Genomic DNA, 22,510 nt, shown 5'->3' with positions numbered 1-22,510 from the left:
TGAACTTTTGCCTAACGTTGCTCTTCACCACTACCACCATTAAAGCCCTATGCTGCTTGTGTTTGCTACTAAGGAGCGTGCTTCTTACTATTGGTTGTTCTGGAAAACTTTCCAAGACATCTCTCTAATTCCACTGACTCTGTTCATTGTACAGAGCAGTAAATAATGGGTAGGGCAATAAATGCTGACAGAGTTGGTCCTTAATTCTGAAGAGGCCAGATTTTACAGCACCTTGGGCTAGGTTGGCAGTGAGCCAGAAGTCCAAAGCTTGCTCCTTGTTGACATATAAATGCACATAGTCATTAGACTTTATTTTACAGTATACTGGGTTGTGTTGACAACCGCAGGAGACAGGGTTGCTAGATATTCTGTACACCTGAGCAGAATACATACTGAGCTAAATTGAAGAATGCAAAATAAATAAATAAAATAAAAATCTTTCTCTTTACATGGAGCTTTGTTTTACTGACTGGTTGCTCTTTGTAGTGCAGGGTATACTTTCATGTTTTATTGCACATAGATTAAATGTTTCTTCTGAAAAAATTAACAATCAGACTGAAATCCTCTTTATGTCGTACCTGTTTGCTTATCCAAAGCAATTAAAAGGGAAAGGGCAGCTTTTGACAATGCAGGCAGCTGAATAATTTAATTAGTCAATATATAATTGCTCTGAGCAGAAGCACATGCAAGCTAGATCCCCCTACAAGCCCATCAGACTGTCTATATGATACTGACCTGCATAAAAGGATTATGCTGCTGAGAGATACGTAATTACTTGCATTGTGCTTAGGGTTTCTTCATGGGGTGTGTATTGAAGTTGCTTATTGTCTAAGTCTAGTAACAATAGAATTGTGTCATTTATCAGCTCTGTCCTTGACTGTTTTAGGGCAGTCTCCAGTTGTTGTTTTTAGAATCTTTATAGACCACGTTTTAAAAACTCAGTCAGGCAATAGTTTTAGGATCAACCAAAATGTCACAAAATAGTAAGCAAGTTTTAAAAATTCTCCAGAACTCATCATCAGGTTGGAGATTAAAACAATCCAGCCTGAATGGGGAGTTCTGCAGAACCTGAAAGCTTGCTCACTATTTTGTGGCTTACTTTGCTTGGCCCTAAAAAGAAACACTGGGATCCTGGCTTCTTTTTCTAATAGAGTAACATGGCTTTCTTTACTTTTTGTGTTTTCTAAAATAATACAGGCATAACCTGTACATTATATTTCATTTTAATGTACTACTGTAGATCTACTGTTATGATCATAGGATTTTAAGGGAACTTCTAGTCCAGTCCTCTGTTCTAAAGTAAACACATATATACCACATGTTAACTTCCTGGTCTACAAATTAACCCAGGGTGCAATGCACCGCAGAGAGACCCACCATTTTTAATGGTTTAGTAAAAAAATCCAGAGTGAGGTGTTCAACATGATATATGAGAAGACAATTAATCCACCTCCATGCCTAGATAATCTGATCCAACGGAAAATTCCTATGGTGATGAGAGGCAGCAGAAAGAAAAACCCATTCACTAAGGCTACAGTCCTATACAGATGTGGATTTAAGCTCTGCTGACACTGAGACTTCTGAGTGGACTAATATATTACTGTAAATTACCAAATAACTGACCATTTAATGAAAGATGGCCATGCCAAATATCTGCAAAGTGCAGGGGAGAATCCTTTTAAATAGACCCTAGCTGAAGAACCAAATTATGTGCTTTTCAAGACTCAGGTTAATTTTTCTGGAGGTGATCTTTGTCCAAACTTTTGAAAAGCAAAGTGGGTCTGCATGAACTTTCTGTCTCCATAGGGCATGGGGAGAAGGCTGATCTGGGTCACAGAGGAGAGAAGTGACCAGTGGGTGATGCCCACTGTATTCACTCAAAAATTCAAATGTCCTGAGATCAACAACTTCTGCAATAAATTGTATTGCTCAGCATGATACCTTAGGGCAGTGTTTCTCAACCTTGGGCCACCAGCTGTTTTTGGGACTACATCTCCCATCATTCCTGATCACTGGCCCTGCTAGCTATGGATGATGGGAGTTGTAGTCCAAAAACAGCTGGAGGCCCAAGGTTGAGAAACGCCTTGAGGCATGGGTAGGCAAACTAAGGTCCGTGGGCAGGATCCGGCCCAATCGCCTTCTCAGTCTAGCCTGCGGACGGTCCAGGAATCAGCGTGTTTTTACATGAGTAGAATTTGTCCTTTTATTTAAAAGGTATCTCTGGGTTATTTATGGGACCTTCCTGGTGTTCTTACATGAGTAGAATGTGTGCTTTTATTTAAAATGTAAGATTGTCCGCAGAATCCGTTTCTCACTATGGTGACCTGAGGTGAGGCCATTTTGGCAGTAACCCTAAGCTTGTAAACTCCTTTCCATGGGAGAGCTCCGCTACTTTCTCCCTGATTTTTAAATTGTTAGTTAATGTCAAAACCCAAGCAAACAGTTTCACAGAATTAAACAATTAGAGATAGTTTTAGGTTGAGCTGACCCTTCTTCCATAATGCAGTTTGTGGTTATTGCTGCAGGTGGTAGGTACACCTAGGGATGTGGGAGGAAATTGATTCACTTTGCAATTCAATGTGAACCTACCTAATTCACACTTTCTGAAATGACACATAAACTGGAAACACAGTCACATTCACACTTATTTGAATTTTTCAGTGAAGTTATCCATCCAAGTAATGTCTACAGAAATGCATATGTTAGGGTAGAGTGTGCATATAAATGTATATATTAATTAAAATAATGCACAAAAACACATTATATTATGAAAACTGCTTTGCAAAAGTATGTCAATGAGGCAAAATTGCATACCAAATATATATATATATATTAGGAGAAATTTGCATTAGCAGGCTGGTTGATTTTTTGTGAGGACTTTTTAAAAATTTCCAAGTGTGTGGAGAAGTGTGGAGAACTGAATTTGAGATTGAAAAAAATGAGAAATTGAGGAAGCAAACTGGTACATCCTTCACCCCCTACTTACCCCCCTGATAGTCTGTTTTTCTTAGATACAGAGGACGCTATCCCATCACTAGTGTTCAAGCAAGATTCAACTGCCAATCTTCATTTGTATATGGACAGGGAAGGCTACTTTGTCCTTTGCCTCAGGCAACAAAATGTCTTGGGCAGCCTTGTCTTCAGCAAACCATACTTGAGCTTTGGATATGTTTTTTGCTGTTCATATTTGTTGTACTAAACATCTTTTCACGATTGCTTTAATTTGTATTCTTAGAATTAAATTGTATAACCTTTAGGGCCAAAAGGAAAAGTTAAAATATTACAATAAATATTTTTTGGTCACCATACCGAACCACGATCCCACTGTCGACAAAGCCCATACGCTGCCAAATTTCTCTAGACTTCACATGCAGAAATATGACAAAACAAGCGCTTTCACTAATAATATGGAATGGTTAGATTTTTCTCTTTCTATTTTTGTTCTAGCCAAAAACAAGGAGGAAGAGAGAAGCCTTTATAAGCCACATTACTATTGTGGTAATACTGTCTGCTCTGTGGGCCAAACACAAAAGGCTCAGGAGTTGTAAATGGCTCATAAAACTGAAGTTCACTGTGGCCACATATATAAGCAGTGGGGGGGGGGGGGAGCTGAGAAGAATGCTCCCAAAGGACTGTACCCAGCTACTGAGCTTCTCTGCTGTTATTTTTACCCTGAACTAAAAATGTGCAAGGTTCTTTAAAGGAAATGTAATCATTGGCCAAAAAAATAAAATAACATAATGTTCTTCAACAGCAGAAGGACGGGATTGTTTTCCAAAACAGTTGTAATCTAGAAAAGAGCAATAGTATTTGACAGGCAGATAGTGCTCTGGAGGCCATAATCAACCATCACTATACTTCATTCAGGTACCACAAGTGTGAAATATATTGTACATTAAAGGAGGAAAAGCCAGTGCTCAGAGAAAAGGTTGTCAGGTTACCGTACACCCTGAAAATCATCCATATATCTTTTAAATCTCATGATGCAGCAAGAGTCAAGGCTAGGTTTTCCCACATGTTTCCTCCCCATGTCTTAGTCAGTGTGTTTTTCCCACATGTTTTTCCCCACTTCAGATATCAGAAGAGTGATCAGGGCTGGAAACTTGCAGAAGAGGTTAATCCTTTCCCCATGCACAATGCTCCTATTGAAAATCTGCCCCCTGCCCCACCTAATTTATTTCCCATTTTCTTTCTGAATCATCTTGTTACTTTTGCTAACTGGCCTTTCTAGGGAAATTAATTTGAATTTATCCATCTTAAACTCCCTGAACTGGGTAGGTGAGGACAGAGATTTCAGTTAGGAGACAGGAGAATGATACGTAGTTATTTCATGTATAATTGCACAATTACCTTTTTAATTGCTTCCTTGCCACAACTCATTGAAATGTGAGCAGCAAGAAGCACCTGATTATTATCAACCCTTTGTTTCACAGCTTTATGTAACTTGCAAAAATGGTCAGACTGATTTCAGAAATTTACTGGGAAGATGCTTTGGGTTGTTGTTTTTTAAAAAATTCTTTTAAATTAAATTGCATTTCAGGCTAAGGATTGTGCAAAACTCAGAGAATTAAGGTGGTGGGCTTGGTGTGTAGCTATGAGAGGAATTCAATGTTGCCCTATTACGATCGTTCCATCAACACAAGCATTTCTGCAGGCCACACAGAACAATTTCACCTCCCTCTCCCACTGTGTTTTTTCCTGAACCTCCCAAGCATATTTGGGAAGGTGCAGGGGGAGGAGAGGGAGCGAGGGCAGTTGCTCTCAGGACTCATTGGATTGGCTCATTGGACTCTCACAGGACTCATTGCACCCACCAGTGCAGCTATGTAGTTGAATGCAACCCTATATGCATAAGGTACAGAAGTGCCAGTAAAATAAGGAAGGTATTCCAAGAGTTTTATCTTCTGTCTTGGTGAAAGGGCCAGCCTGTGTCCTGGCAACCGAATGATATGAAAAGAGATCTCTGATAATGGCCCAGTGATCTTTGAGGTGTGTGGACACTATGCCGCAGTACTGAGAAGTCTGCAGGACATTCTGACTTAGGTGTCAACTGGTATTTGTGCTTTATCGAAAACGTTCAAAGCATCTTGCTTGGCCATAATTTTATATGGTTGTGAGTCATGGATTATAACCAGAGCAATTTCCAAGAGATTAAATGGCTTTACAGCCAGCTGCTGTGATGTGATCTAGGTCCAGGGAGACTGTGTATAAAGTTACCAATTTTAAGTGTAACAGGAAAAGTCTGCCAGTGTCCTTTCAAAATAGCACAGTTCAGAGACCAACTAGTGTCACTAGGCCACTGGTCAGGAGGAGTCGCAAAGTTTATCTCTACCCTTCGCCTACCAACTGCTGAGTGTGTGACACAGAAAAGAGAGCCAATGGAAAGCAGCTGAGCAGGAGACACCCCAAATGCTGTGTAAACTCAGCGGCTCTGGTTTCAGATTTCAGATGCCTCTGGTACTTGTAAAGTAGATGTTGTAACAACAGAGATGACATGTGGTGAAAGGCAGAAATGTTTAGGTGCCTATCCAAAATTACAACATCCTCTTTTGCCCTTATCCATACTTGTCCAAACTTTTATATATTATCATTATTGCTGAAATTACCAGTTACAAAATCCGTTCGCCCCCCAACACACTTTGTTGTCTGAATACCAGTTTCTCTAAAAAATTGCATTCCCTTACCAACATAGTGTTTTCACTTATGCATATTTGCAGCTGAGTTTCTGATGCTGGGGAGTGCCTACTATTGACCAGGGACATTTAAGTAGATGCCACTGTCGCGTTCTATAGTCTGTTCTGTGTATAATTAAGTGTCAGGAGCCAGAATCAGGAGTAGGTCAGCAATACCAACACCAGTGTCAGTGTCACCAGTGTCAGAGAAACCAAAACAGTGCAGGCCTAGTGATCCCAGCAACTCTTCCCAGTAGGTCTTGCCCCAATGAGGCAGTTGCAAGGACAGAAGATCCCTGCCTTTCTACTGCTCTCTAAGGCTCTCTAAGGCACCACCCCCAGTTCTTTCCTCAGCAGGTTAAGGCTCCATCGCCTTGTATCTCGTTGCTTTGTCCTTTTCATTTCTCTCTGTGTTGGAAGACCGGGGGAAGGGGAGCTGTTCACAGCAGGAGAGGGAGACTTTCTGGATTCTGCCCCCCCCCCCCCGCGCTCCTCTCCAGCTTCCTTGGCTACCTCTGAGCCTGGACTGCTCTCTGCCTCAGCCTCTTCCTGCTCGCTAACCCCTGTTGCCTCTTCAACTTCCGACTCCTCCCGGCCTGCTCCCTCTTCTCCCTCTGACCATGCATCGTCGTCCCACCACCAATCCCCTGGATCTGAACCTTTTCCCCTTGAAGGTTCCCCAGCTGGTACCTCCAATTACTCCTTTGCATGCAGACAGTCCATGACATCAAGTGGCATATCGCTGATTCATTAGTGGCACATCGCTGATTCATTAGATGTTAGAAATCTGTCAATATTTGGGGCACATATTCCACATATTCTGGCAGAACATCAGTTGATTTCACAAGGGATTTCTCTAGCCCCCATTCTTCTCCAGCTACCCATGGGCAGAATGGTGAGTGGCATGGAGATGTGCACATTCAAATTAGTGGATGAGTTTTGCATATACTGTATTCTAGGTCTACCAGATTGGCCTATGAGGGGCAGATTGTGTTCACTGGCAAAAATTGCCCCTTTCTCCATTCTATATAAACTGCATCAGAACTGGAAACTTAAACTTTGCAGAATACTTTTATTTCAGGTAATGCCACAATGCGATTTACAGAGGGAAACTAACACAGGGAAGGAGGCCGTAGCTCAGTGGTGCTGATAGAGCATCTGTTTTGCATGGGAAAAACCCCACGTTCAGATCTCAGAATCTCCAGGCAGGGTTGGGAGACGACTTGTCTGAAATCATGGAAAGCTGTTGCCAGTCGGTATAGATCTTTCCCTACCTTTTAACACAAACCAGAGAATGTTGATGATCATATTTTGGTTTTTGGATTTTGACTTTTCGGGCAATCATGAATTTTGAACATTCACTGTCAACACATATAAGCAAGAGTTCATTTTATTGCATTTAGATGTAGTTTTTTTTTCCTTCTGATTGCTGATGAGCTGTTTCCAGTAGCTTATAGGCAGCAGGTATAGCTGTGCTAGTAAATTGTATAAAATATACAATGGACTCTTGAAGTATACATTCCCATCCAAAGGCCAGATCAATAATGCATATTTAATCTGGAGTTTGGGTATTTGTAGTAGAGCCAAGTGAAGGAAATGGTACAAGGGGCACGTAATGACAATGCAGGGTGGCTAGGCTCACTGCTATCTCCTTTTAACTTGCAAGGCCTCAGTGCTGATATCAAGGGAATCAGACACTGTCTGGTTCTTTTCCATGATTTGTTTCGCTCTGTGCATTGTCCCAGGGCCAAAGAGGCCATAAAAGTATTTAGCTCCTTGCTATGTATTTCTTTAAATCTGAGATGAAATCAGGAGGCTTATGTTACCTCTAATTAGGGGGAGACTCGTGGCTTCATTGCAGGAGTTTGCTGTGTCCTTGTCTGACTCTGAGGCACTGACCCTTCTCTTTCATTCCTATTTCTATCTCTCACCTAATCCCCCTCTAAAGTGATTTGTTCCTTTGAAGGAGATCTAGGTAGATAGAGCTAGAAAGCTATTTACTTTTTAAGTGACCAGACATAGCTGCATCCCATAATACCTTGCCACACATTTCATTCAGTCTCTCACCCTCCAAATGAACTCTGCTTACTCTGCTGCACTGTACCACTGCAGGCTATTACACTCAGCTTACGTTGTCTGTCATATTGTATTGATGTCACTGTGTTGTACTGCTAAATGTGCTGCCTTGCTGTATTTGATCCTGCTGCCTGTCCTCTTTCCTCCCGGCACTGGTCCTTGGCTTCTCATGCAATCAGTTTACTTCACCCACCATCTGAGCTTAGTGGCTAATATAATATAATGCTCTTTTGGCATTGTCTGTGTGCATGCTATCTTTTACAGATTTCTTGCTCTTATGTACTTTGCATTTGTCTCCATCACAGAGTTGGCAGCTCCTATTCTCTTTTTCCTGAGAGTAGTGCTGAGTACAATAAATGATTCAAGTGGAGACATTTTTTGGCGGAAACAGAAATGTGATTATCAATATAATGCTCCCAGGGCTATCTACATGAATTACTATTACCCAAGAACAGTAGTTTCCCAGGAGCCAAATCCAGCCAACCAGTAACTTGACCAAACAAATCATATGAACTTAGGAAGCTGCATTTATACTGAGTCAAGCTATTGGTTCTTTGGTAGAAGGCCATAGTTCAGCGGCACAGCATCTGCTTTGCATGCAGAAGGTCCCTGGTGTTCAATTCCCAGATAGGACTGGGAATGTTCCCTGCCTGAAACTCTGGAGAGCCACTGCCAGTCTGTGTAGGCAATACAGAACTACCTGGACCAATAGTCTGACTTGGTATTCCTATCTAGTCCTGTTCTTGTCCCCTGCCTAACAACAACTCTCCAAGGTCTTTCTAAGCTTTGCTATCTTAGACTTTATTTTGAGATGCCAGATATTGAGCTTGGAATGCAAAACATTATTTTTTTTAAAAAAAAATTGCTGCACTGTGGCCTGCCCTGGGAAACCTTTCTACTATAATTCTCAGCCAGCTACGACTTGATCTATGAAAATGAAGAATGCAGTCTTTGTCCAAACCACAATCTGTGAATGGGACCAAACTAATCATTCCTGGGGGAAATGCAGAGATTGTTTGAACCAGATTGGAAGTATGTCTTATAATTTCCCCAAGGAAAAAAATCCCCCCAAAAGTAACTCCATCGCCTCTATCACCAACAGACTGGTCAAATCAAAAGGTCACTTAGCAATCTTTAGGCCAGGGATCCAGTATTGGATGGGATCCACATTCTCATTTCATTTTGCTTTGTAGTTTTCCATAGCTCTTTCCCCCATCCATCTGTCTTTCTGATTCCTATCCTCTTCCTGTATGCTCTTCTTGGGCTTTCTATAATTGGATGTGAAATGGTTGTGTGGCATTTAAGGCAGGATACTGAGGCAAACTGATGAGCTTGGGGGAGATTCAAAGGCAGCGTTTTTTTGGATTTATTTTTCTAATGTAACTAAACGTGATTTGAGTTTGAAGAGGGTATTACTGGGATCACTGTGAAGTAAAATCAATGTTGGTAGAGGGCAACTTCAACGGGTTGAGTGAATTCAAGACAGAATGTATTTAAAGGCCTATTGTGACTGATGCAGGGCAAAGAGAAGTTGTACCTGAGACATCCACTGAGTTTTCAGTGCCCCATTTTCTGTGTTCATTGCATGCAAGGCTTAAGTTCCTCTTGAAAAATGTGTGTAGTAAATGGAAGATTTTGAGAGGAGTGCCTTGTCTTTAATGATATGCCTTGTCTTTAATGATATGCATTATTGGCATTATTTTACAACCACGTAGTAGTGTGTGGTTGTTTTTCAACAAAATCCATTTGAATTAACTCTGTACTCATGACCTGGACATATGCAGTGCTGCTGTTAAAATAAAATGGTGGAAGCAAAGTAAGGGGGCAGTGGCAGCTGTCCATGAGTGCCACTAGGGCAACAAGCTACTCTGCTGCATGACTATTTGCACTTAAGAACATAAGAAGAGACCGCTGGATCAAGCCCATCATCCATCTAGTCCAGCATCCTTTTCTCACAATGTTCAACCATATGCCTGTGGGAAACCCATAAGCAGAATGAAGCACAAGAACACTATCTCTTCCCTTGGTTTCCAGCTCCAGAGATAAAAACTCAAATTGGAATTTACCATCTCACCTCTCTATACATTGCTACTCATATTAGGGAGTTTTGCTATTCCTAATGTAAATATTGTCTGCTCTTTTGAAATGATCACACGTAGCACTAAAACCATTCACAGAATGCCAAAGTCAACAGGACTCCGTATCGCTTAGTGCCATTATGTTCAAAACCTCCTTAGATCAGACTTCAAAACTTTATTATTCCATGCCGGGATGTTGGTTTCATGATTCATATATAAATTGTTCAGCACCAAGATCCCTGTTGAGCGCTCTACAAACATTAACTAACAAGAGTAATGCAAATATAATTCCTCTCCTTTTCTGCATGCTTAGCTTTGCATTCTCAGTGCAGGTGTCCACAGCAGGGAATGGGTCATGCATATATCTATTTGGAGAATATACCAAGTGTATATAAACAGTGTTCTGTCATGCTCAAATAACAGCTCTCTGGGTCACGCTGAGAAATTCTGAGGTGTTTCTTCTCCCCCACCCCATTTCAACAGAGCAAGTGTGGTATTTGCTGATGTGGATTATCACTTGGGGATACAGACTGAAATCACTAAAGCAGGGGTAGGCAACCTAAGGCCTGGGGGCCGGATGCGGCCCAATCGCCTTCTCAATCTGGCCCGCAGACAGTCCGGGAATCAGTGTGTTTTTACATGAGTAGAATGTGTGCTTTTATTTAAAATGCATCTCTGGGTTGTTTGTGGGGCATAGAAATTCTTTCTTTCTCTTTTTCCAAAATATAGCTCGGCCCACCACATGGTCTGAAGGACAGTGGACCAGCTCATGGCTGAAAAATATTGCTGACCCCTGCACTAAAGGATTAGAAATGAGCTTGTTTTTCACATTTTTCTGAATGGGCTTTTGTCAGCCATGTTCCAACCATGTCTGTGTTGCAGCGCATTAAGTGGTGGAGATACTAGTGAAGATCCTGACAATGGTTGTCTGAGCTGTCATAGGATGGGAGGACTGTTGTGATCCAGTGGAGGTGTGGGGCAGGCAGAAGGACCAATGAAAAGAAGGGTAAAAAGGAGAAGCCAAGGAAACTGGGACTTAAAGGTATGGGCTGGAGAAGACAAAAGGCTGAGGGTGGTGAGTGATGTGGAGTAGTCCAGAGAAATGACATGAAAAGGGTAGAAGGCCCGAAGGAGGAGAGGAGAGTAGGAAAAAGAGAAAGAAAGAGACAGCAGAGAACTAGCATGCCCTGAAGCTGCAAAGCTGAAATAACCAAACAAATATTTGGCTGTTGGCCTCTAGTTATAAGAATAATCAGAGGGCTTCTTTGTAACCATGTTGTATTACAGCTATATCAGATTGCTTCCAATCCCATCTCTGTGTGCACTGACATCCGTGAGGGATGCCTTGATGCTCTCGTCTTTGATGTTATTTCTATCCACATGCATTAAGATTCCAAGGTGCACCCCATATGCAAACAGACTGCCCTGAGGCTATAACATTACTCTGTAAAGTCTGCTTTCTTCACAAGGGCTTTTTGTTTGTTTGCTTTGTAATCCTGAAGTGCATAGGAGTATTTTCCCTCTGAAGAATGATGGCTTTATTATATATGTTACAGTGGTGTCCAAACTTTTTTCAAAGAGGGCCAGATTTGATGAAGTGAAGGGCCGTGAGGGCCACCCAAAGGGCCAACCAAAGTTGTTGAGCTTTTTTAGGATTTTACCTCAGAAAATGAACTGCCACAGGGGCCGGATTAAACTGACCGGCAGGCCAGATTAGGCCCCTGAAACAGACTTTGGACATGCCTAGGTGGAACATGAGGAATAGGATGGCTTAGTATTTAAGGAGCTCACGTAGGTTCAATAGTCCACATCTCTACCTCAAAAGTAACATTTCCTGGATTAGGACTATGAATTGGTTCTATTGTCAGGAATCATGGGTATGTTCAGAGGCTGTGCTGAATGCAAATAGCATAGGGTGGCTGTATCCATCACAGCTCAGTTTTTGGGATCAGCTGGTGGGGCAAGTGTACAAGACTAGGTGGAGCTTTGACCAGATCCAACAATATTTTTTCATGTTTTTATCAAAATCTCATCTTTCACATCCACCTAATTTCAGTACATCCGAAGATTCTGCAGAAGAACCACGTTGACATGGTGTTTCAGCCTATGGTGGTCATGTACAGAGGTGCCAACTTGAATAAATATTGGGGGGGGGGGCATTTGAATGACAAGTCCATCAACTTTGGCTCAGCCCCCTCAAATATTTTGTAGGGGGGTGAAGGAGCTTCAGCCCCTAGGAGTTGGCTCCTATGGTATTGTTCTAGAAATGATCTTCCAAAAATCCCAGTTGAGTGCTGCTTCACCAAATCAGGAACATGAAAAACAGGAATTAACTATCATATGGACACAGTTTGAGCCATGAGTTCATTTTCTGCTGCAGAAAGACAGGAACAATAAATGATTTAACCCTAATATAAATGCTTAAGCACTGTATAGTGGTACCTTGGGTTACAGACGCTTTAGGTTACAGACACTTCAGGTTACAGACTCCGCTAACCCAGAAGTAGTACCTCGGGTTAAGAACTTTGCTTCAGGATGAGAACAGAAATCACGTAGCAGCGGCACGGCAGCAGCAGGAGGCCCCATTAGCTAAAACAGTGCTTCAGGTTAAGAACAATTTCAGGTTAAGAATGGACCTCCAGAACGAATTAAGTTCTTAACCCGAGGTACCACTATACTTGTGAATTAGATGATAAAGACCTTTTAGTTTGAAGTGGCTGCCCTCTTTTAACCCAGAGGATGCAACCATCCTGGAAACTTATCAAGAGTTTGATATACATGTCTAAATCTAATGTAATGAATAATGAATAAATCTAATGATTAATTCATCATGCTTGTTTTGTGTGCTTTTTAGTACATTTATATCCCACCTTTCTTCCAAGGAACTCCAGGTGGCAGACATTGTTTTTCCCTTTCCTATTTTATCCTCACAACAGCCCTATAACATAGGTTAGGCTGAGAGCTCTTATCTGGCCAAAGGTTGCCCAGTGAGCTATGTGGCTGAGTGGGGATATGAACCCTGGTCTCCAACAACCTAGTCCCATGTTCTAACCACTTCAACCATATGCATAATGAGAATAAGTTGATCCTAATAAAAAGTATTATATTACTAATTCTCTGACTTCTAGATATTCATATGCAATTAACATAATAGGCATAAAAACAGCATAGGTATGTTTAGTCATATGACACATATTTTGAAATGTAATTAGCAAATTTCGCCTTAAGGTGAATTTTCTCTTAAACACAAATTATTTCACTTTACTGGGATGATCAAGAAAGCCTTGTTAGTTACAAAATCAGACACACAATTATGTGACAGTCAAATGCTGTTTTCTGGATGATTTGGGTTTAAACACCTGCTTAGTCATAACCTCTGTGGCTGTATCTTATTGGGCAAGCAGCACTCCCTTCATCCATCAGCTTTCCATCTGCAAAGTGTGCATGTAAATAACCTGGATTGTTGCATGTAAATAGCCTGGATTGTTGTGGTTTTTTCAATCCAACTGGGGGACCCATGTGGAAAAGGAGGTTTCTGTAGATGATGCAAATTCACACCTAGATGTGCATCCGTGTTGCCCCACTGAACTAACTAGATGCATCTGGGGTTTTGTGCATCCCTTTTGCTAGCGTTACTACTTGTTAGACAGAACTTGAACTAGATTTCTTTTAAAAGTGTTATAGAAATAATAGCAGTACCCATGATGTCAAGAACATAGTGAGGTAAAGACCTGCTGGACCAGGCTCAAGGTGCTACTATTAGTATATTAAAAACCTTAACAGCTTGGAACCAGTTTACTTGCAGAATCCCCTTGCCCCATGTATGCCCACTCAAGTGCTTCAATCTGCGAAACTGGCACTATTACAAGTGCCACATAATGCTCATTCCACAAACGTAAGAAATCAATCTTTTAGTGTGGCAGTAAGTACCCACACTTTGGAACTGCTTGCCTACTGACACCAGGCAGGTGCCTTCTCTATATTCCTTTTGGCACCTGCTTAAAACATTTTTGTTGAGGCATTCCTATCCAGATCTATAGAAACGTGGGGTTTTTTCCCCTTTTCTTTTAGCTAGTGTTGATTGTGTATAAATATTTTAATACTTGTTTTCAACTTTTTGTAAATAATTTTAATGTCTTATTCTACAATGTTGTAAACTGCTTTGAGGTTGTTGTTTTTACAATCAAGCAGTATATAAATTTTGTTGAATAAAATAAAAACACACATCTCTCAATGAGAAAGTGATGTTGTTTTGGTGTCAACCTCCCTCCCTCCCAAATGCTGAGATCACTATTTTGCTTTTAACCTCTCTGTTTATCTGTGTTTTTTATGAGATATGAATACATAAGAGCAGGTGCCCTTGATCCCTTCTCAGTATACTCAGCTTGTCAGATGAGCAAGGAAAATAAGCTGAGCAGCAGTGGATTGAGTTAAAATGCCAAACTAGAGTTTAATAAGAAATCTTGAAGTTGCAATAGTTGACATTGCCACAGCTGGACACCCTCTCTCTTCCTCATTCAAATCAAGCCATGGATTGTAGACATCTTGTATAATGCCTTTGTATTAAACTGCAGGAGCTTGATGTAAAATGAAGTCTATGGCTCTCCAGGTAGGAGAGAGGTAGTTTGGATTCTTACCATAACAATATGACTAAGAGGTGTGCGCGCTGACGATCACATAAGCATGTCCTACCACCATCTATTGGGATTTACTGGCAAATAACCAGATTAATGCTTTTACATTAATGCAAATAGCCATTTCCACTTTGGCATGTGATCTCCTGTCCTCTGGGTGACCAGCAAAAGGTGGCCTATCCAGCAGCTCCATCTACGAGGCCTTCTGCAATCTGTCGTGTGCTCCCAAGAATTCCATCCCATTTATTTAAATGAATACACCATGCTTGGATAATTGCTTTCCAGCTCAAAGTGCTTCTTAGCAACAGCAATCACTGCAGTTTCTAGGCACCAGCTGCAGGAATGTCATTTGAATGCCATGCCTTGCCATAAGGAGCAATGACAGAGACCAGTTTGGACACACAGGTTTATGACATTGGTCTTCCATCCTCCCCCTTCTGTCACATTAAGCATTGTACTTTTACCTAGAAGTGGCTTTTCTGGAGGTAGAACAAGTTGTCACAGTGGCAGCAGGAAAATCCACTTACGGAACTCTGTGTTCTCTGGACTCAGAATAAATATCCACAAATTTATACACATATTTATTAATAAATAACATTACTATAATAAATGAGTTGTGTCCAGTTTAAGTGTTCAAACAATTGGTCATGCATTACATCCAATCCAACAATGTGGTCGTGTGAGCAGATGTTCTGCTTGTGCCATGGAACTTCTCCTCAGTCTCCTCCTACATGCTCACATGCCCCCTAATCTGTCTGGAGGTTTGGGGGGAATCCCCAACACAGATTAGGAGGGGGGGGAGGAGTATATGGGAGGATGGAGGGGAGTTCTCTTGTGAAAGCAGACATTCTGCTCATGCAGTGACTTCATTGAGTACAAAAGATTATCATTTCAACAACCCTGCTATAGTATTGTTCCCATATTGCAGAGAGGGACTCTGTCTCCATCTCAGAGATAGTAGCAGAAATGATATTTGAACTGAATACTTCCCTACCCACAGCATATACTCTTAGCTACTATGCTGTACCATCATCATAATTAGCATGCCCTGGGTTTGTTTTTTTTTCTGAGGGAGGGCACAGTTGTAAATGACAAGGCACTTCAGGAATATTTGTACTGCCAGAGTGTATCTTGTGAAATGATTTTCGGAAGACCATGTAACAATGAATGGTTGCAAATGTATGTTCTTACTGAGTTGGTTTCAGGCGGTTCTGAGCAGAAGTTCAAGCTTCATTCCATGGCATCTGTCCAATGCAAGCAGTATTAAGATTGTGTTGCAGGTTTTGAAAAAAACATGTGGTGTTTCAACACAAGTGTATGTTCCCGTGGTATATTGCCTTGTATGGACAGACCCTGCCCCCCCCCCAAACCCTCCTACAGCTAACTCATGCAGAGTGGAATTGATGTGACTGGATAGAAGTTGCCTCCCTAAATAAAGCCACTCCTCTCCTGGTAAATGGTTTTTCTGGATTGATTTTTCTTCCTTTTGATATGTGAACTCAGCAGACAACAGAGCCTAGAGTCATCAAGGCCTTCCTCTGCTGTGTGCTGCTCCCCACCTGCTGCACATTCTTCACTTAGCACAACCCAAGTATGGATTTTTGCCCCCCCCCCCAAGAAAAAGTAATTCTGGACTCCTAACAAGTCTATGATGTATTATGTATCTTGCAATATAGTATTGACTGTTCCAGATCTTTCCCATTTCTTACATAGATTTTTTTTTATATATAATTCCCTTTTCTCCACCATGCCTCAAACACAAAACCTGGTGTGTGTGTGTGTGTGTGTGTGTGTGTGTGATGCATATACACAGACATATGTACATCCACATACATTACCAATCATTCACTGGGCTTTCTTCTTGCTCTACAAATAATCCCAGTGTAAACAATCCTGACCTAAACTTCACCACCACGAGGTTCATTTCCACTGAACCTCCCTAGCATTCCAGTACCAGTACAGGAATGGCACATGGGGGCCAGCAGGGGGCACACTGCTGAACCTCTTTTCCTCACAGATGCTGCCTGCTCCTTCGCCCTCTCCAAGTGGGCAAACTGGCAAGAGCAAAGGTAAGGAGCCTCCACTTCCTTTTTCCTCAGCCAGGCAGTCTGGTGCGGCTTTGACCCATTAAATCAGATTGGGCAAGCAAATGGGAGTGGTGACAGTGGCAAGGAGGGGGTTCCATAGAGAACGCGCCCATGGCCTGCCCCTACACGCAAATCAAGCTAACACTGACACACAAAGCTACAGAAACTTTGAGTTGATTCCATGTTCTCAATCTAATAGAAAACGGCTGAAACCTATCAAGATTTCAAAATTCAAAGGCCATGCCTTTGCTTCATAACTCTCTTCCGCCTCCAAAAACTCAAGTTGTAGTTGCAATTAAAATGCATAAGGCGGGGGCAGGTTGAATAACCTCTTGACTAGATATTTGTTGTTACCAGTGTCTGTGAGTTTTCTGGTTGATTAATTGTATATATGTGAGGCTACAAAACCCATTGATTACATGTGATTGTCTGCAGTTCATTAACTGGCAGGCTGCCCCAGCGCTGTACAGAGAGAACAAATGAACCTTTCCATCTAACTTCTCTTTTCCTCTGTTAAGCCTTAGTAAGAGACAGGCTCTGGGCTAAGGAGCCTGTGGCCCTCCAGTTGTACTTGGACTCCGTGCCCATCAGCCTCAGCCAGCATGACCAATAGTCATGGATGATGGGAGTTGTAGTCCAGCATTGCCTGGAGAGCCACAGATCCCCTATACCAGTTGTAGGCAATTGGGCTCTAGGAGCTGGCTGGCAGCCAAGTGGGCCAGAAGTAAGTATGTAGGAGCCAGCCAGGAGTTAAGTTAAAGAGCAACAAGCAAGGACCACAGCAGCCAGTCAGGTGTGTAGTAGTTTAAACCAGACAGCAGTTAAAAGCATCCTTACACCAGAGACAAGTGGATAGCTCAGTTGGTTAGAGCATGGTGCTGGTAATGCCAAGGTTGTAGGTTCTATCCCCGTATGGAATAGCTGCATATTCCTGCATTGCAAGGAGTTGGAGTAGGTGATCCTCAGGGTTCCTTCCAGCTCTACAATTCTATGATGCAAAGTTGTAGAGACATAGACAGAAACTCTGGTGGCTAAGGCTTTTTATATCGCCAAGCCAGTGGACTGAAGAATTGGCCATGGGGTCAGCTGACTGAATTCTTTGTTGGGTTGGCACTGCAGTCTAGATAGTGCCCTTGAACCTCAGAGCTCACTCTACTAGACTTTCAGTGGATACAGTGCTCTGGTGGTGAAGAATGAAATGCACAGGAGCTTCACTAGTGGGGACCAGGGGTGCCAACTTGAATAAAATATTGGGGGAGGGCAGGTAAGTCCCACCCCACATAATTGATCACATGATGTGGCTCACACATACTATTTGAATGGCAATGCCCATCAACTTTGAGGGAGATTTTTATGGGGGGGCACGAAGGAACCCTGCCCCTAGGAGTTGGCTTCATGGGGAGACCCATGGCTAGAATCTCTAAGGGCTGGTTTCTTCATTGCATTTAGTATATAAGGGCCCCTCACTCTTGTACAAGGATGCATGCATTGTGTGACATGGCAATGGCTGTGCTGGTGTTCTTTTTAAAAATCCTAGTATATGTTCAAGGAATCGGAAACAGGAACTAGCTGTTTATTAGTGCTTGGAATTATTTTAGCTTTTAGTCACATTTATACAATTATGAATGTGGAATAAGTCAAATACAGAATATAAATAATCACCCTGAAGTTCCCATATCAGATAATTGTGGTTAAATGTTTTTTAAAAAGATATCAGATACCAAATCCAAAACTACTGCTAAAAAATTTATATCATTATGAGTTCTGCTGCCTTGTTTACATTTGATTGCATTTGTTAGCTTCAAAGCAATTTAACAACAGAATAAAATACAAGCAGATAAAATCAATTAAAAGTAAATTTTAAAGCAGCATGCAATATAAAATTCTCATCCAGCAATACAATAAAAAGGATTAGTCCAACCACCACCCCACCAAAAGATGAGCACTAGAGTGGAGACTAGCTTAACTACCAAAGGCCTTGGTAAATAAAAATATATTAACCTGGCACTTAAGAACTGACAGAGGTGATGCCGAGTGTGCTTCTATGAGGAGAGCCTTCCATGGGCAAAGAAAAAGCCCATTATTGTGTAGATCCCCTTCATACCAGCCTCAGCTGAGGCACATGGATATAGGCTTCTGGTGAAAGTGCCATCACCTCGTTTCTCTTTATATAGGCCTTTGGCTGATTAACCTTCTATTTCCTTTTAAATGTTTTTGTGAGGGGGGTGTTATTGGTTTGTTTTTGTTTCTGTTTTTATTATGTATTTCCTGTTCTCATTTTGTACGTTTATGTTGTGAACTGCCTTGTAATCTTTGAATAAAGGGCACTATACAAATTTAATAAAGACATAAAATAAGGACCACAGAGTCCAGGCTGCAGATCCTTGAGGTACTGGGGTCATCAGTAACATAAGCCTTTATTGGTCAAACCCTGCACTTTGAACCTAGAAGCTAACAGAGAGTTTTAGCTGGAGCTGACCAAAACTGAAGCATTATTGTGGGGGCAAGCAGTTGCCCTGCAAATCTGAAGCAAGATTGGTATTCATGTTGCCTGGCTTTAGGAGTTTACTTAATTGCTTCCAATGGGTCATAAAGACTCCATAAGCCTCCGGTGCTCTCTCATCCATAGCAGAGGACACTGGATCACGGCCCCTGTTTTCTTATCACTTGGGGAAAGTGGGGGCCAGCTTATGATGAGACCTTGAATCTTTTACAGATAACTAGCCTTTACAGCAGTGTATTCTACCAATGATTTGGAGTGTCCTTTTCACACTGTAATGTCCAAGAATATTAATATTTCAGAGTTCTACACAAACACAACTCCTATAGTGTTCACAGCTCAGCTTCCACCCCACTCTCTTCACCTCTCCGTATCCTCTTTGTTGATATCCCCAGATATCCTCCTTGTCTGATTTATTCCATCAAACTCCCCACTTCTTAGACATTTATAAATATTTTACTGTATAACACAACACTGTGTCAGAAGTTAGCTTCTAAGCAATCTCATTCTGCCATTCAACACAAAACAGCATGAGTGGGTGCTCACTGGCACTGTGGGTTAGGGTGGAATTGTTGTGGATGACTCATCCAAATGCAGTGTTTTGTTCCAGAAACAGCATCACTGCAGTATGTGGCCATGTCTATATAATAGCCCATGTTTTTCCTTGTTGATGCTGCACCAGGTTATCAAAACGTTAGATAATTCCACACCTAATTTGCATGGATAATTGCCAATGAATATGCACACAGACAAAAGTGTTTCTGTAAGCAGAAAGCCTGCAATCTGTAAAAGTGGCTTGATACCGACACAGAAATGCTTAGAGATCACGTAGAAATAAGGAGGGGAGGCTTTTTTCCACGCATGGAAGGATTCCATGCATTTGCTGTGTGGCCACAAATGTGAATCATGCAAAAATGTATGCTGTGTATACCTGCAAGAAGCAAAAGCAAATTTTACAAACTGAGCTGTGACATTTAGAATCTACACAGGAATGACAAAACTTTTTAGTTATCTTTATTATGTGTTCAGCTTTGCAGAGGTGACAGTAAGAAATGGATTAGGTACCTGATTAAGTGATTGGCATGGTATCTGATATCCGTAACAACCACTTCCTTAGGAAAATTCATGAATTCTTTGGTCATCCTTAAACGTAACATGAGCTGAGTTGTCTTTCTAATTTGCATGGGGGTTTTATTTAAATGAGGTTTTGTTCTTTTTCAGCTATTGTTTCTCTTCGAAGATTGGAAAATTGTAAGGCCCACTGTTCAAAGGTTTCAGATGGCACATAGAATATATACATATGTCCAGGGCATAGTCCAACCACTTTTAAAGTGGTTTTAACAGAATATTTGAGCACTGACTTAAATCTCTTCCATGAGATCAATGGAACTTAAGCACGTTATAACTTTGACTAGTTCGTGCACACAATGAATAATTTATTACAGAGCAGGTTTCATCTCACCATGTTGAAGACTGGCATGGCAATAAACCTTAAACTGGATATTTTACTTAACAACAAAATACATTTCTGGATACAAAAGAAGCAAACAAGAAAAGGGGGAAAGGAACTAAACAGACAGCTCAGGAAAGCCACCTAGCTTTCTGTTCCTAGGTACACTGACCCTTTAGTGGCTTTTCCCTCTAAATGCAGTGGTTGTTAATTAAAAGCTGTTGCAGTTCACTTTGACAGACCAAATGTTCCCATCCACAAGGATTAAAACCTCAGACACACAAGATATACTCTATGGGGCAAGTTCAAGATATGGAATTGCTCTAACGAGAGAGCTTTGTTACTACTGTCACAACACTGGAAGACTTCATACAACAGTTGGTTTATTAGAAAGTTGCTGGACACTTTGCAGATCCTTAGAGAAACTGTGTCTTTCTTCTCAGTAGACATGACTGCAAAACGTTCCTACACTGCAATGTTAGGAGGGGCATGAGCGTGAAGCAACCCTAACCCCCCAAGAATTGTGTTTTGCATCACTTCCTGAAATTCAGTAGAATGGGAAAAGATGGTTCCAGGCTGGCATAGAGTTTGAGATATATTAACCCTCTGTAGAACACACTGCATTTTTTGTCCCATTAGCAAGAGTGTTCCATCCCAACTTAACTCCTGTAATACAGGATGAGTTTGTTTTTAAATTCAGCAGTTTCCAAGGGCATTGTAGGTAAAGCATCTTAAAACAGCCTGGAAGCTAATGCTGAAATGTTGTTCCTTCTGAGTTGATGTCTTTCATGATATGAGCTGCTGTAGTTGGTACCAGCTGTAGCTTCCAAATTGTCTACCTGACTTTTAGAAAACATCTAAAAGCAACTCTGTATCAGGAAATTTTTTTATGTCTAATGGTTTACAAAATTTTTATGTGCTATAAGCCACCTAAAGTGGCTGGGAAACCCAGACAGGTACATGGGATATAAATAAAACCACCCTCCTCCTCCTCCTCCTCCTCATTACTACTACTACCACTACTACTACCACTACTGTCTGTAAGGGTAGTTCCAAACAGCTTGCATTTCAATATTATAGTTATAAGGAAATGAGCATCTATGCATACTCTGTGTCTGAGACTGAAAGCCACTATCTCTGCAGAAATAGAAATGGGCAGGGATTATCTTGAAACAAAAGCTACCTTCTAAAAATCCAGGTGTATCCTAAAGCCTAGAATCACTCCAATGTTTTTGATGAATAGGTTATTACAATACTTAGAGAGATAACAAACTAGTCTGTTGGCTGAACTGTGTACATTTTCAGAAAATAATGGAATCCTATTGGTGCCCTTGGTCTCCTTGGGCAGATTGTCAAAAATTGACCTCCAGATCAAAGGCATGACCAGAATGGAATTGCTAATTTAGCACTAAAGAAATGATGACTGGGTTAGTGTGGGAAAGGGTTTAGATTACCTAATTCCTAATGTTGACTAAAAAATCAGGTAAGTGTATGCACAATGTGTACACTATATCTGAAATGATACAAGGTGGAAGGTGTGGACACTTACAGTTGAAATGGTGGTCATGAAGCCCATATGAAAGATGTTTTTTCAGTGAAGCTTTAATCCTCAACTACATCCTGATTGACTCCTATCACTAGACTGGAAAGCAACAACAACTCTAAGATAGCTGGAGAAACTGATGGCCAGTACTCCACTCTGTTTCAAAATGAATTTTTTTTTTTTTGCCAGAACTCAAACACAAGGTGGGCACATTGAAACTAATCCCATTATCAGCTCTTCCAGAAACGAGAGGGTTTTTTAATGGGGTTTTTAAACTGTGCATCTCTCAATCACATTCAGAGTATGTGCACCAGCTCTGGCATGTCCTTGGCAGTGATGATGTTGGCATTCATACTTCGTGTGTCATTGAGCAACACACAAACTAAGGAACATTTAAATGTTATTGCTTCTGTTTTTTAGAAGTTACTGCATAGGCAAGGACTTTCTGGTGGCCTTCCCATTTAAAACAC

The 22,510-nt window shown here is 41.3% G+C and overlaps 1 long non-coding RNA gene across 1 annotated transcript in view; it reads left to right on the top strand.

The window, feature by feature from the left end:
• LOC310673087 overlaps nt 1-22,510 on the top strand; it is a 37,779-nt gene that overhangs the window by 3,083 nt on the left and 12,186 nt on the right. The window contains exon 2 of the long non-coding RNA XR_014508829.1: nt 16,478-16,529. This is a non-coding gene — a long non-coding RNA (uncharacterized lncRNA). The remainder of the gene's footprint in view (nt 1-16,477; nt 16,530-22,510) is intronic.

The sequence above is a fragment of the Podarcis tiliguerta genome (genome assembly GCF_965153285.1).
Source record: "Podarcis tiliguerta genome assembly, chromosome: 2".
Classification (NCBI taxonomy): Eukaryota; Metazoa; Chordata; class Lepidosauria; order Squamata; family Lacertidae; genus Podarcis; species Podarcis tiliguerta.
The sequence above is the reverse complement of the archived record's forward strand: the minus strand, read 5'-3'. Positions and strand labels throughout refer to the sequence as shown.